The 15365-nt window shown below is 43.2% G+C and overlaps 1 protein-coding gene across 1 annotated transcript in view; it reads left to right on the top strand.

Annotated features, from left to right (window-relative positions):
• The first annotated feature begins 8336 nt into the window (after positions 1–8336).
• Positions 8337–15365, top strand: part of RB1CC1 (RB1 inducible coiled-coil 1) — a 73859-nt gene continuing 66830 nt past the window's right edge. Inside the window, exon 1 of the mRNA XM_086472489.1 lies at positions 8337–8355. The gene's annotated coding sequence lies outside the window, so the exon portion shown is untranslated. The remainder of the gene's footprint in view (positions 8356–15365) is intronic.

Raw genomic sequence — 15365 nt, 5'->3', positions numbered from 1 at the left:
TGTTGATTCTAAGATTAGCTGTCCGCAGTAAAATCACAAAATGCCCTGATTCAGGCTAGAACGTACCTCACAAAACATTACAATGATCTTAGCGGTGTGCAGAAAACAAAGGCTTTCTGAGATGGTCGTCTGGAGTATTTCTGAATTAAAGATAATTGGAGGAAATGCTTGAATTTCTGTATGGCTCGGGAGGGCATAATGCAAACCCAAGCTCAAGCAGGCTCAGGTTTTAAGAAGCATTTGGGACAGACCAGGCGTTTCTCTTCTTCTGCGCCCTAAGCAAACTCCAAAGTTGAGTTAGTGCTTAGAGAAATATCAAACAAAATTCTTTATGACAGTTTCTCCAGCTCAGTCTTTCAACAATAACCTCTTACAGCTAAGCTAGGATTTGTGGCTGTTTAGTGACCACCTTTTGTCTCACATTCAGAACATTTTGTTCAGATTAGGGGACATATGCAAACTCGGCAATTCCTTTTGCCTAATTTTCCAGAGATAAAGGTAATGAGCAACACTGATCTGAAAAGACACATACAAAGGAAAATGTGGACAAAAATTGAGTATTCTTTCAAAGGATTTAATAAGCTGACAAAAAGCCCCAACTCCGCAATCTAGAGAGAGCTACTGCCACGAGCCTATCCAGATTCACCAGTTACATAAAAGACATAGTTTGAAATTAAACAGCAGCAGCAGCACCACAACTAATCAGTATTACCTAACACACCAGAGGACAAGAGAAATGGATAGGAGCAACGTGAACTGGGAGCTAGGAAACATGAAACACTGAAAAGCTGAACTCCATAGGCAGTCAAGGCAGGGGTCAGCCGGTCTTTTGTTCCCAAAGTCCTAGAACTAAACACTGAGCCTGTAGCAAGGTGCTGCAAATGTTAATGACATGAAAATTGTCTACTGCTAATTAAGAAAGTTACTAGACACTCACAGAATTTAAATAAGTCCAGGTAACTTGGGGTTGTACACTGCGCTCCACTGAAGTTAATATTAATATAGATGTGAAAATCAGGGAACCTTCAGGAGACTGAAAGAGTACTCACAGTAGGGCAACGTTCAAAAACAGCAAACAGATAAAACTGCTTAATCTATAGTTTGAGGTGACGTCTATATCGCACTTTTTCTTTATGATGCAAACAGTTTAACTCAGTTAATACAGCTAAAAAGATTAAGAACACAGTTCATGCTGCTTGGAAAGGTTCTGTGAAAACGGACCCAAACCAGTAAATTTTAATTGACTGGGATTACGTATTTGAGGAAACACCATACACGCTGCTTACTGAAGTTAATTTCTTCATTCTTAAATCAGGAACAACGCAAAACTTCATGCACAATCTGATATTGTATGTACAGTGTGAAAAATAAAGAAAAGCTAAATGCAAAACCAACTTTCAAGGAAAGAAACATCTTCCCAGTTGTTGTTGTTGGTGAATTACAGTTTTGGCATATTTCTCTTTCTTTCCTGTGGCCAAATAAGTATGCAGGTATTGATCTCTATTATCTCTAACTTGCTTATTTCAGTAGAAGAGAGTAATTTGCAATTAGTAGAGATTTTTATGTGTTAGTTTCCATTTCGGTATCCTTCATACATTGGAATATAAATATACTAAATGCAAAATCATTTTAGAAATGCATCTTAGAAAGATACTCATCTAAGAGCTTTGGATATTCTTAACTTCAAAATAGCCTACCACAGTCTCCAGCTCTCTCAACAATTCCTGTCTACACTGATTTGAACAACCTATACATGCTTTTAAAATGCACAGGGAACATAACCGGTGCCATCAAACCAGCAGTCATCTGAGTTGGAACGCTCAAGTGCAGAGCAAATTCCAAAGCTGCAAAGCCCTGAAAGAGGATTCTACCAGCACCCACGCCTGATCTCATCAATGAATACAAAAAAGCTCCTAAGAATGAGTAATGAATGCAAGTGCACTCAGAATAGTCAGATTTTTTTTTTTTTTTTTTTTTTTTAATGATTTAAAACCCCGTTTAAATTAGCCTACTCCTACAGCATCGTTTGAAATAATGCAACTAGGTACTTAGGAATGTTTGATAGGTATAGTCTCTTCTGGAGATGCAAAGAATCATCATTTCAGTTTACTTTGTTCATCATTTCAGTTTATTCCATTAATTGAGGTCAATGACTAACTCTTTGAATTGAGACTCTGGGAGCTGGAAAAGACTGATGGTTTCATTTCTGTTCCATTCAGGAATAAAAATGATACAGAAAGGGCTGAATGCTGTAAGTCACCAAAACAAAAGACAAAAGTTAATTCAATACGTTAATAGACGGTATTTTCATTTAACCATTCATCTTCATGTAAGCACAAAGTGGGTTTTATGTATTTGGTTTAAGGCTCTTAACAGTTTATTTAAACACAATTAAAATATATTAAATGAAGAGCTTCTGCATCTTGAATTTCCAGTTTGTGTTGACAGAAAGCTTGGGGAGGAGAGGGGGATTGATGTGCTTATTTAAAAAGGCAGGAAGCCCCTATGAACAAAATATAAACCACCTCAAATATCTAAATTAGCAACCTAGATTAAATATAATCACACTTTTTTAGCCTTTAAAAAAGTAAAGTGCACTCTAAAATCTAAATACTGAAAGAGCGGACATGGTCCCGAAGCGCCCCAGCCCGCCTCGCTGGAGTGCCAGAGGAGGAACACGTCCAGGCCGGCCGCTGCAATGGTGGCTGGTGGCTGGTGGCTGGGGCTCCAGCTGGAGCTGTCCCCGTCCCTGCTCCTGGAAGAACACTGCCAGGCGCCCCGGGCTGCCCGGACTGCTCCAGGGGCTGCCGCGCGGGGCAGAGCTCCCCGCGGGGCTGAGGGAGGAGCGGACGCCCCACAGGTACGCCTGCCCCCCTGGTTCATAAATTCTGTCCTGACCGTTACTCAGCCAGGAGAGCGATTGAAGAAAATTGCGAAAGGATCAGAGCCCGTCATCTGTGAACAGAAAGACTGGTAGATATTTAGAACGTTATTTTGCACATGGGGACAGTATATCCTGTGCCACAACTGTAAAAAGAAAAATAAATTTGGTTTCTAGCAATGCAGGCCGAATTAATTCCTGGTATAATGTCTTCAACTGAAATATCTGTTTATGTAATTAATTTTACTGTTAGCAGGAATTAGTCTTAACATTTAAAACTATGAATGTACATATGAACATGACTTAAGTGCTTTAATACAAAACCCGAAAGCTGCTACACAGTAAAAAATGGGAACTCTACGCTCGGCAACATTAAATTTTCAGCAACGCTAATATAGCAATACCTTTCTATAAATGTCATGTTCCTGTTGTTCCATGTAGTCTTCAGTGTATTACTTGTTTGGCCTTGTTGCCTTCACTATAGTCTGTTTTGTGGAGAGGTGGTGGTGTGGGAAGGTCCAGCTGCTACATTACACAAATGGAGTCTCTCAAATCAAAATGCGCAGCAGGGGATTTTTACAGGATTATTCAGGTGTCTGTTTTCCCTTGAGAGCTTCTGTCCTTAACCACTTCTGAGGGTGTGTCCCTTCTGACTATTTTATCTGAGGTTTAAATATCCTTTGCACATTTCTGCCCAGGACCAAGACCTGATCTCATGACCTAGACGTTAAATTGAAGTTAACTATCCCCTTCCTGCAAGAAGCTCTGGCAATAAACAAGAAAAATCACTTACGAATTCAAAACCTGTGTAGTCAGAATTACTGAAACCTATTGGGAAGCCACACAATGTTAAATCACTAGTTAGGAATGATCCATAAAGGGGCCAGAGGGAGTGGCGTGCTTTCAAAAGCGTCATCACCTGCTCCTGAGTCACTGGCCATTCAAAAACACATCACTGAGAGCTTACAGACTAGCCAGCGCTCTGGGAAAGAAGCAAGAGATGAGACAGTACTTGATGTTTGCTACGGGCTGCCAGGCTACATCAAAGAATAGTTGAAGTTCTTGAAGTATCTCTCCCTAACATGGAGGAGAACTTGTGGCATTTACTTTGGATATTCCAGTTCAGAACGGTAATACCTTCCTCGTGCTTTAAAAAAATTACTACTTTTTAAAGTGATTAAATTGTTCAGTGGTAGGAAAACTTAAACAGAAAATGAATACTTGTTCCAGATTACTTTACAGGACGCCACAAAGTCTCAATGGAGAAAGAATGAACGTGGGTTCAAAACATCAGCCCGCCTTAGCAGGGAAGTGAAAGCAGCTCTTTCCAATATTTAAAAAAACCCAAACAAACCCAACACAAAGAAAACAAATAAACAAAAAAGACAAGACAAAAATGAAGGGAAGTTGATGAAGAGAGCAACTGTAAGGGAAGCAGAAGTACATAGGCAGAATTTATGGCGAGTAGAGCTACAGAAATTGGGAAGAGGTGGTTTTTCAAGTCATTTGGAACTAAATTAATAGTGACAGAATCGGTCCATTACTGGCATGGCAGACTACAATCATACAGAAAGATTGATATGCTACTTCTCTGTTTAATACTGAAATAATTTTTCTGACGTGGTGTTACCAGTTTAAGAGGGGTGCCTGATGCATTTTAGATGAATTACAGAGTATTACAGATGAACTACAGGAATAAACTCCAAAGAGCAGAACTCAAGAGGCTTCATTTATTTGGTTCCACAGAGAAAACTAAGAAGTGTTAAGGAACTACAGGCAAACAGACATCTCCAGAGAGAAAGAGGTAACAAATTAAATGGCTGACAGTGAAACTGCCCAGTTGAGGGAATAGTATGATGCTAATCAGCCACTGTAATCCTTGAAAGTAGAGATTCACACTCGATATTTTTCCTAAAATACATTGCAAATCAAACAGGAGCTTTCATAGTGTTGTCCCATTTGTTTTTGGAAGAAAGTGGAGTGCTCAGGCTATCTCCCATCTCCTACTTTTCTTCTGGAATTGAATGAACTCAATAATTCATTTTGTTTTGTTGCTCTAAATCATTACTTCCCAAAAAGCATTCTTGACTTCAAGAAATCCACACCCCCCCCCCATAATTTGTAGTGGCTAATCAATGATGCTTCCATTTTTTTTATATGTGTAATTTTGTTTTACAATTGGAATTTTTAATTATAAATTACATTTACAGTACCCAGTTTAACATACAAAAATCTATTGAGAAGTGTATATTTAAAGTGAAAAAAGCAGAGTCATTGCATGAGCTAAAAGGGGTCACAAACGCAACAGCTAAGGCAGAACGGATGGCCACATTCAGGTCTTAGGTTGGCTATGATTTGGCAATAATTGGGGGAATGAATACCCAGAGAAATTAATTTTGAGACTGACTATAAGAAGGAGACGGTAATTCGTAACAGAAATAGGTTTACCCGTTTATTTCATGCTGGGTTCTGTGTGGGGACTGCTCCCCCTTGCTCAGGAGCTGCATTCAAGCTTCAGCCCTTGGCCTTGGCCCTTTCTTGAGCTGGGCTGCAGCTGTCGCCCCACTGATCCTGCCACACTGTGCTGGCTCTACTCCAGACCTGCCTTCTCACCACCGTCTCGTCCACCAGTCCCTGAACCGGTGGGTGAACTGGACAGCAGACCTCATTGTGGTCCTGTGGGGCTGTGTCCCTCGTCCATGACAGCGCCCCTGCCTGCCTTGCTGCCAGCCTTGGCTCCCAGCTTGCCTTCTCTTGCAGAGCAGCCTGTGCTTTTTGCTCCCTGACTATGGCTGCATAAACATGTAGTTTAAAAGAGCCACATTCTTTGGTATACCAAATTAAGCACCCAAAATTAAAAGCACACAGTGAAAAACTCCTTCAACCTTCTTGTCTATTTTAGAGAATGTGAAAAAAAATACACAGGTGAAATCTAAATGGTATGTTGAAAGAATAATAACCCACATTCGGTACAGCGCTTTGAAAATGTGAAGAATGATCAGCAACCCTAATTTAATGCTTTATTTCCATATATCTTGGAGCAAAAAAATCTTCATAAAATTTTTTTTTCAGGATAGAAGTGCTAGATATAATGTTAATTTTTTGGTTTTGTTCACACAGGCTTATGAAAAAACCCTGTAATTAGTTGCTCGGCATGAAGTGTCTCTAGATCACTTTGAGAGGAAGCAACATAATGAAACGTTACAAGAACAAGCCAGACCAACCTGCTCTGCTAGCAGTGCTTCGCTCACTCCCCAGTCCCTTCTTCAGTCCTGCCTGAGCCGCCTCTCAAACCAACAGCTGTCCCCCACGTGCTGTAAAAAACTGAACAGTGCTTATGTGCCTCATTTTATGCTGAGAGCTTGAGCGGCGGAGGTGCTTTGCCAGAAAACCATAAACCTTGTCAGCGCTGCAGCTTCACCCTTTGAATAGTTGCTGCTGCTTCTCCTGCTGATCTCTCAGCTCCTCAAACTGCAAGAGGTCACTCAGTAGTATCTCCTCAAAACAGGTTTAATCAGGTTCACCAGTGCTTTGGGCTTCCTAAACCTGTTATTTTTTACCTCTGGCTCACCTCCCTGTTTATAGCAGGTTTTGTGAAGTTGCAGCTGGATATCATTCCCTCCACACTAAAGATTAGTCCTTCATCACATTCAAAGAATTGATGAAGGAGAAGCATTTTAGGAGATGCAAAAAGCAGAAGTTGACATCTGCAGAACTAAAACAACACATTGACATCATCAGTATTATATTACACAGAGCTGCCTTGAATTTGTTAGAGACTTGTATTATATTTCCCATTATTATTGTGCCTGTGCACCCGAGCACCGATGTCTTCTCAGCTCCATTCGCTGTTGTAGCCCGAAGTGCCAAAGATGTCTTTCAGGTTGTGGGTAATGAGGACGTATATCCCAACAAGCTGCAAGACCGGAGACAGTGTATTTATCAGGTGCCACAAGGTGGCAATTGGGGGTAGTGAAGCAGTGTTTACTTTCAAAGGCCCACAGCAGTGGCATTTTCCAAGAACAAACACCTGACTGGACCGACTGTGACCATTTAACACTGTCTTTACCATGACAGACAGGTGGGAAGCTCTTCAGCATGGCAGAAGTAGCTACTAAGAGCTTACTGTGAAAGCCATAAGCCAGGTCCAGCTTGTGAGAAGCGGCAGACTTACAAGTTGATGAACTAGAAGCAAAAAATAAAACTAGGTGACGAGCTGTCCATGCAGGGCTTAAACAGGCCTAAGAGGAAACTTTAGGTGAGGGCAAGAACAGTGCTTTATGTAATGAACCCAGCTATTTTACTGAACGCATCTGTCCTGCAGGCTGAAAGCGAGATGCTCTCGCTCTCTTTAGCATTCCTCTTTTGATGTGCTTGCTTCGCATTCCGGCTGCAATACTGTGCTCTGAATTTCTTCTATTCCATAACCTGCTGCCTGTGGTGTACGTTACAGGAAAAGGAGAGGTCACGGTGTGGCAGCACAGAAGGAATGACCCAGCTGGACGCTGTGCTCAAGGGATCTTTGCTGGAGGATGTCTGTAACCCCAGCGTCGCGACCCCCATCTGCAGCTCCAGAAGCCGCTTCCTCGCACCTCTCTCCAATCTGCTCTTCTCTACGTGGCTAAGTCCTCATCTCAAACAAAACTTCGGTGGGTTAAGCCTCTAAGGAAACCTGTAATAAAAGACAAACCCGAAAGCGATGTGTGCGAGGTTCACTTTCGTTTTCTCAGGGCAGGAACCAGAGGCCGGTTCCTACCCGCCGTGGGCATCAAAAGCTCGGTGAGCCCCCGCAGGGCCCAATCCTTCCCCGCAGCGAGAGGAGCCCGGCCTGGGCGGTGGGTACTCCCGAAGCCGCCCTCTCCCGCCGGGGCAGGGGCGAACGCCATTCTCGTTAGACGCGGAGGGGGGGGCTGCTGCCCGCCTCAGCGCCCGCGGTGGGGTGAGGCCTAGGCGGCCCGCGGCCTCCAGCCGGGGAGGCCTCGGTGCGGGCACCCCCACGGGCCCGTTACGGGCCGCCGGTAACGCTCGCGCCGCCGCCGCGCTTCGACGGTCTCCGGGGTCTCCCGGGGTGAGCGCGAGGGCGCAACTTCCGCCTCCCCCGGCCCCGCCGCCGCTTCCGCCCCGCGGTTCCTCCTCCGGGCCGCCCTCTCCCGGCATGCACCCGCGCCGGAAGCGGCTGACGACAATAACAAACAGCGGCGGCCGCGCCAGGACTCCCCGGCCCCGCGCTCTCCCCGGCCCGGCCCGGCCCGCCCCGCCGCTCCGCCTTCCACCACCCCCCCCCGCCCCCCACCGCCAGCCCGCCGCCGCCGCCGCCTCTCCCCCACCGTGACCGCTGAGGCGGTGCGTGTCCCCGCGAAGCCGCCGGGCCCGGCCGCGCGGGGAGGGGTTTGGGGGGGGACAACGGGGGGGGACGCGCCGCCGCCGCCACCGCCACCACCGCCGGATGCGCGGCACTGCCGCGGGATCCTCGGGTGAGTGCTGCCGGGTGAGGCGTGGGCTCCCCCTGCTCCTCGTCTCGGCCCCTCCTAACCGTAGGGGAGGGCGGGGACCCCGTTACCGGGAGGGAGGCCTTGTCAAGGGGCGGCGGTCCCGGCTCTAGACGCAGGGCTGCACCCGTGGGGCGGGCGATAAAGAGGAGGGGGGGGGTGCGGGGAGGACCGGGATCTCGCCGCTGGCTGCGGCCCCGGGGTGGCGGGGTGACCCCCGCGCAGCTGGGGGTGGGGGAGGCGGCGGTGCGGGGCAGCACCGGGCGGGCCGGGGTTGTCCTTCCCGGCCCAGGGCTCCGCTGCCGGGGCGAGGGGTTGGCGGTGAAGTTACTCCAAGGAATGACTCAGCCCGGCTGCGCCTCCGTGCTCGCCGCCGGCAGCGGTGGGGCGAGCGCCGGGCAGAAGCGTCGTGTTTACAAACGTGGTTGTGCCGTTCCCGCGGTTGTTTACTTGTTTCTGCTCCCGAGGAGGCCTGTGTCGTGGGCTGGCTTTTCCCGTCGGTTTCTCGTTGTTGCTTTCCAGCAGGCTTTCGGGTTGTTTTGTGGAACCGTGCTGGCGTTTCTTTCTCAGTGCCCCCCAGAGTTCCAGCTGACAGTGATCCAAAGGTAGAAATGCTAACACGAATGCTGGGGAAATTAAATAAACTGATCTTTGTAACGCTCTTGTGTCTTACTTTACCTCACCTAGAGATAAGAGAAAATAGAAATAAAGTCTGGACCTGAGATAATCGTAACCAGAGTGTTAGTTTAGTCCTTTTACAACCGTAGCTTTTTTCATTGTGTCATTTGTTTTTTGTCTGAAGTAATTCAGTGGTATGTTCTGTCCATGAGCCGTTCCCTGTGCTTTGTATTTGGAGCTTTCACCTTTATTTCGATATTTATTTATAGGAGAGAATGAGGAGGTTCAGGGTTGATTTTTTTTCTGCCACTCGTATAGATGTGCCTTAGAAGTAGTTCACACCATTTGCTTTATGGAAGAACTTGCATTTCTGAAGGTGTTTGGTTGACTGCGGGGTAAAAGATAACTCGACAGTGCTGGAAAAACGATGAGGATGGAAAAACATGCTGCTTCCAGTTGGTGCTCACGCAGCTGGGAAGTACTGTGAGGAATACTAGATATTATAAATACTTAATAAAGAAAACTTGCACTATTGTGGTGTATTTAAGTTGTGAATGTTAAGAATGTTTAGTGTCTAGTACCTTGGGAAGCTTTTGGAAGTTTTTTTTGGAAGATGAAGCCCATGAAGAAAGGACTTTGCTGTTATCTAGTGTTCTAACACAAACTTTAGTGCCAGGAAGCAAACAGAAGAAATTAGATGTTTAAACATCATTAGGTTTAGTTTAAATGAAAATGTGCAGAGGATGTATTTGTACTTGCTCTAAATGCTGCCTGGAACTCAGAATGGTTTTATTTTATTATGTCAGGAGTAGTAAAGAAAACAACCGACTGAAGAACATGAGGTAATGGACGTCAGCTGTGCCAGTTATAGAGCTGGAAATACAAACAGGATCTTTTGGGATAACGGATTGGTGTAAGGTAGACCTGATTGCACTTTGGAAGTTTATTACTGTACGCTTTGTACAAGTAGCTGCATGTTTTGTAGATTAAAAAAAAAAAAAGGCAAACATATCTTATGCTGTATTGTGTAGATGTAGCCGTGTGCTCAGCATAGATTTGGGTTAGTAGTCTCAGATCATATTCAAGGGGCTGTCTGTCTCTCTGTCATGTTGCCGTGTTTATAATTAGAAGCATACGCAGCAGACTTGCCCTCCGATGGGAGAAGAGGGCAGGGGTTATTTTGAGGTCTTCTGTGGCGTCTGTTTAAAACATTGTTTGTCCCTGTGTGTTGTCTGAACACAGCTAAGGTTGTGTAGTCTTGCAGAAATGAAGGTGAAAGCCATGATTTCTGAATGGTATTAGTACATTTCATAGAATTGCAGTTATTCTGGTTACGTAGAGGGTGAGTGCATGTGGGGGAGGGTAGGGGTAGCGCGTGTTGATTTGTTCCTTTTGATAAGAGGGTGGCAGTTACAGTGGGATCGTTTGAAAGACTTTTTCTGTAAGTCATCCTGTAGGGTAGGTTGTTATCAGTGTGTTCTTAAGTCTTTATTTGATTTTAAGCTGGCAGTTAGTTTCCGTGGCAGACTGGCTCAGAGTGAGGTGAGGGTCTTGAGACTCCTCTTGCGCAGGCTGGGTGTGTTTGCATATTGGGGTGAAGGGAATCAAAATGTAAAGAAACTGTAGTGCACGTACCCGGCCGTCACACGAGCTACCTCAGAGTCATTTGGATGGTGTCCACGTGGTCATGTGTCTCCTTCTGCCTACGCATATTGCTCAAGAAAGTTGTGCTCCTGATTTTGGTCTGCAGCTCAATGACGTTATACAAGCAGTTTCTGAAGAGGAAAAAAACCCATGTAATTTTTATTATCTTACTACTTTCAAGGACTTGACTAATAGCGTTCTGATGATCAGTATTATCGAGGAGCAAACACTTGATTACAAGATGCCAGCTTACATAATAATATTGTGTTATACTGCAGGACCTGAGTGAATGCACTGGTAGCAAGCAGGCAAAAAAGGTATCTCTAATATGTAAATTACCAACCTAATTGCTGGAATTAATTACAAGGTGTCTATTTTGTAGCTGATCTGTCAGAGTAGTGATTTCAGTGTACAAGTGGAAAGAAAGATCCTTACATGAATTCTTGGTTATAAAAGCCTACAACACGATTAATGGTGATGAAGAAATTGCTAACAATGTTTTTTTGTGAGCTGCTTAGCATTCTGTGGTTATTGTGAAAGTCACTTGTCTATTTATGAGTTAATTCATATTGCAGATCCACTTTTAACTTAGAGTTCACTTGAAAGAGAGGTTGGAAGACATCATAACCATGTATCAGCTCTTTCTATCCCCATTTGTAAGCAGGGTTGGAAGTAGATATGCTTTGATGTGTTCTCTAGTGGGATTTGAGCATAACTAGATTGTTAATAATACATAAAGAATATGTAAATCTCAATTGTTGGCATTTGTCGATAGAAATATCAAAACAAGTGTATTGATACAGAATTTTTATTCAGAGTTTCAGATGGGGCTGGCTCCTCTTGGCTGGTCAGGAGAACTACCTGGGATGTCAGGGCAATTCTTGCTTGTCTTCTGTCTGTCTCCGGGTGTGTATTCTCATTTTCTTGTTCGGGTTTGCAGTCCACAGTTCCAGGAGGGTTCTGCGCTCAAACAACAGCTCAACGTAGCTTTTTCCCTGCATCCAAGGTGTTGACAGTTTCTTTTGGGAGCAGATTTTGCAGCTGGGCCTGCTGCCTTTATCACATCAAGGTGAAATGATTACAGCGTGCTGTGGATAAACCTGTAGTAGTTTGTGCATCTAGAAAATCAGCTGTTGTGGAGTGTGGTAGGCTGCTTTCTATTAGAAAGGACTTGTTTAAGGGTAATATGAATTTCTCTCTGACCTGTATTGGTTACCTGTTGATTGAAAGTAAAATGTAAAACTGCTTTGTTGACTGGTTGGGTTCCAAACGTCCTGCATCTGTCTTGCTGTGTGATGCCATAGGTCCAGTGAGAAGAATGACGTGCAAGTATTTGAGAGCAGCTCTGCTTCAGGAATGTTCTAATGGGTCTCTGACTTCAGCACATGCTTTTGTTTTTTGTTTTGAAATAGCTCATGTTTTCTTAACTCCTAAGAATTATTTTTGAAACTGTATTTTTGTTTTTTCAGGAGAGTAGGAAAGTTGTGGTAGTGGTGAAATGGTGTATTCAGTATTTCAGTCGCCACCTCTTTTTATTTGGAGGGATTAGGTGAAACTAGTGTCTGTACGATAGAAACATGTCAATCTTCATTATTATTCTTGAAGATCTGCTTGAAAGGCCAGTATGCTATTTTCAGTTTGAACAGATTGAAAACAATGTGTATTTTGGAGGTAGAAGGCAGCATGGAAGAACTAAAGGGAAAGTTTTACTTCTGTCATGGGTTCAAAAAGCAGACTAATCTTAGCAAATAAAAAAATGTAAATTCTTAAGAATGATGCTTTGCTGAGATCCAATTTCTGAGTGTTTGAGGTAGCTGCTTCTACATTCCCCAATTTTTTATTTTGATTTAGTGTTCAGGTTCTCTTTTGTAACTGACTTGCCTGCCACTTTTTTCTGTGATTCAATATGTTCATGCCACATTCTGTAGAATATACTCTTTTGTGTATTGTGTATATTGTAGATGTGGCTGCAGCAATTTTTGCTCATTATTATTTGAATGGTGGTGTCTTCCTGATATTGCAGGGACTCTAAATGTCAGTGGTTTATCTCCATTTTTGTTTTGGGTTTGTTGATGCCAGGTAGCTGTGCTGGTATGTCAGAACTGTGGCTATTTGACCCTTATTTGGTGTAGCTTTGCCTAGGTTAGACAGTTCGTACTGGCACAATGGTGCTTTTATTTATACAGTTTTCCTTCCATCCTCCAGAGTGTGTATTTTTATTAAATGCAGATGAAGTGGAGATTCTTATATAAGAATGTATTGTGTAACTAGACTAGCAGCTCTCTCCTAATATATTTATACTATATTGCAAGTATTCTGCTAGTAAACTCAAGATGACTTATTTGCCTATTGTAATTAAAAATATTCTTTACAAATACTTGTGTTGTCTACTGATTGAAAGAGACTTGATTCAAACCCAGTGAATGGTTCTTTAGACAAAAAAATGAAAATCTGACTCAAAATCTTCAGTTCTGTCTGAAAGAAAAGAGTGGGTGTAACGTGTAACTTTCCTTTACTTACGTTATGTGAAAGACTCTGAGATAAAATACCTATAAACTTCAAAAAGCAAACGTAATATAACAGCAATTTCATATGCACGTTGTGGCTGCAAACAGCACAAACAGGGTTCAGTAAGGTAGGAGTACAGTTGTATCTCAGCAGTTGTGGGTCGTGTTTTTTGGTGGGGTTTTTTGGTGAGGTTGTGTAGTTCTTAAGTTGGTAATATTCCATAAAGGGATTCATTAGTGTACGTTGTTAGCTGTCTTAAGCTACCAAAGATTTATCCCGGAAAGGTAAAGAAGGGCTGTTGAAAATTACTAAACACCTTCTTGAGATAAGATAAAATGTAATATTCTTCAAACCCATTCTGCAGCTTTTCTGCCTTCTCAGTTGCTGTTACCTTCTTTCAGATTGATGCTGGTAGAGAACTGAAGGTAAATTGTAACTATGTAGCATGCAAATAGAGTAGTTAGCTGATTTGGCAAAAATCTACACATGATTTTTGAATGTGTATTCACAGGGAGGGGTTGGGGGTTATGTTGACTGTGTGTCACTGATCATCTTTTACTTGTCTGTTTTGGATGCTGCTGAAAAAAACCTACACCATAGTGATAAATAAGGGGAGGGCCATAGGTGACATGTGAATTATAGGGAACTTAAATATGACAAATTAGAGAAATTCTGTCTTTAGACCATGGAGGTTCAAATGCTGACTATATAAACATCTATATGAATAGGAAAAATTTGAAACGGGTTTGGATGTTGCTCATAATTTGAACAGTTTACAAAGGTGGTGGATTTCCTTATTGCAGGAAGACTTCAATGCTATTTTAAAATGTAATTGCTTGTGAATAGAAATCAGTTAAGGAAGAACATGGGACTTCTATGTAGGCAGTCGGACTAAATCACAGGGATCTTGATTTGTTTTAGATTTCGTTATTGTCAGTCTTTTACTTTCGTTTCTACCTGTAGCGTTTTCATTTCTGTGAAACAAATGCCATCTAATCAGTCTTACTTTCCGTGCTTTCATCTTTTAAAGTAGGTCTGACCGAGTTACCTTGTACTATCCACATAAAAGAGAAAAAACACTTGTAGCATTATGATGATGTATCTGGAGAGGGGAGGAGAGGAGAAGTGGCCTCATAGTCTGTATTTTGAGAAACTGTCCTCAACTGCATCTAGTAATTGCCCATTTTTGGGTTATCTTAGCCTGCCGTTTAAGAGGATATTGGCTTTTTTTTTTTTAATAGGTTACCATTTAGAAGAAGTTATCTGTCAATAACTGGTGATGGCATGGGCGGTTAGGAATGTGAATGATGCCTTCTGGAAATTCTCACTTGTCGTCTTGGATGGTGGTGCTGATGTTCAGTACTCCCTGTGCTCATCAGCCTCTTTCTAGCCTTAGTTGTAGTGGAACTGTTTGTGGAGCTGTGTAGTGATCTGGATCATGGACTGATTCGAGCAAGTGGTAACCTGGGGCAGTGTGTTGTTTCTGACTTGTTTCAGCAAAGTGATCCAGTTTGCTCCATAGAAGCGTGGGAAGTTGCACTACTGAAAGTTGGTGCAGGGAGAGGAGTAGAAGAACTGGCTGAGGAAAGGGATTTGTAGTCTGGTGCTCTTACTGTAACTGGTGTTTATGTGATTGTGGTCTTGGTTAACCAGAGAGAGAGTGTTAGTGAAAGAAGCATTGGTGCCGACTTGTCTGAGTTTGATGTAAGAAACAAAGGAATTTTGGTTGGCTGTTTCTTGCAGTATTGTTTGCAAACACTGTAAGATTTTACATGCTAATTATTTTTAAAGAGTATGTGTCTACAGGGAGAACCTTCCCACCAGTATGGAGTCAGTCAGTAACTTGAATAAAACCACCTGAAGCTCCACATACCCAAGAGCACCATTCTTTGCAAAGTGAATGTGTTAATCTCTGTAATTGAGGGCAGACTTGTAGTCTACAAAGGCTTTTGAAACGGCAAAATTATACATTAGAAAAAAAAATAAAAGAACCTGACAAAACCTTCAGTTAACTTTGTCAAAAACCAAGTGGCAGACAGCTGTGGAAAGACTGTTTCCATCATTTAAAAATGAAAAAAGAATGAAGAACTGTACTTCTACAGGCTGTGGGCTGTTTCCTAGCAATAAGAATGTCAGAAATGCTTGGTGTGTTTTCTGACTTATGCCTGTTAACTGAGGCACAGAAGTTTCACTTTCTGTCAGGTGAGAGATGCGGGGTTTTGAAA

Source organism: Leptosomus discolor, chromosome 13 (genome assembly GCF_034619465.1).
Source record: "Leptosomus discolor isolate bLepDis1 chromosome 13, bLepDis1.hap2, whole genome shotgun sequence".
NCBI lineage: Eukaryota > Metazoa > Chordata > Aves > Leptosomiformes > Leptosomidae > Leptosomus > Leptosomus discolor.
The sequence above is the reverse complement of the archived record's forward strand: the minus strand, read 5'-3'. Positions and strand labels throughout refer to the sequence as shown.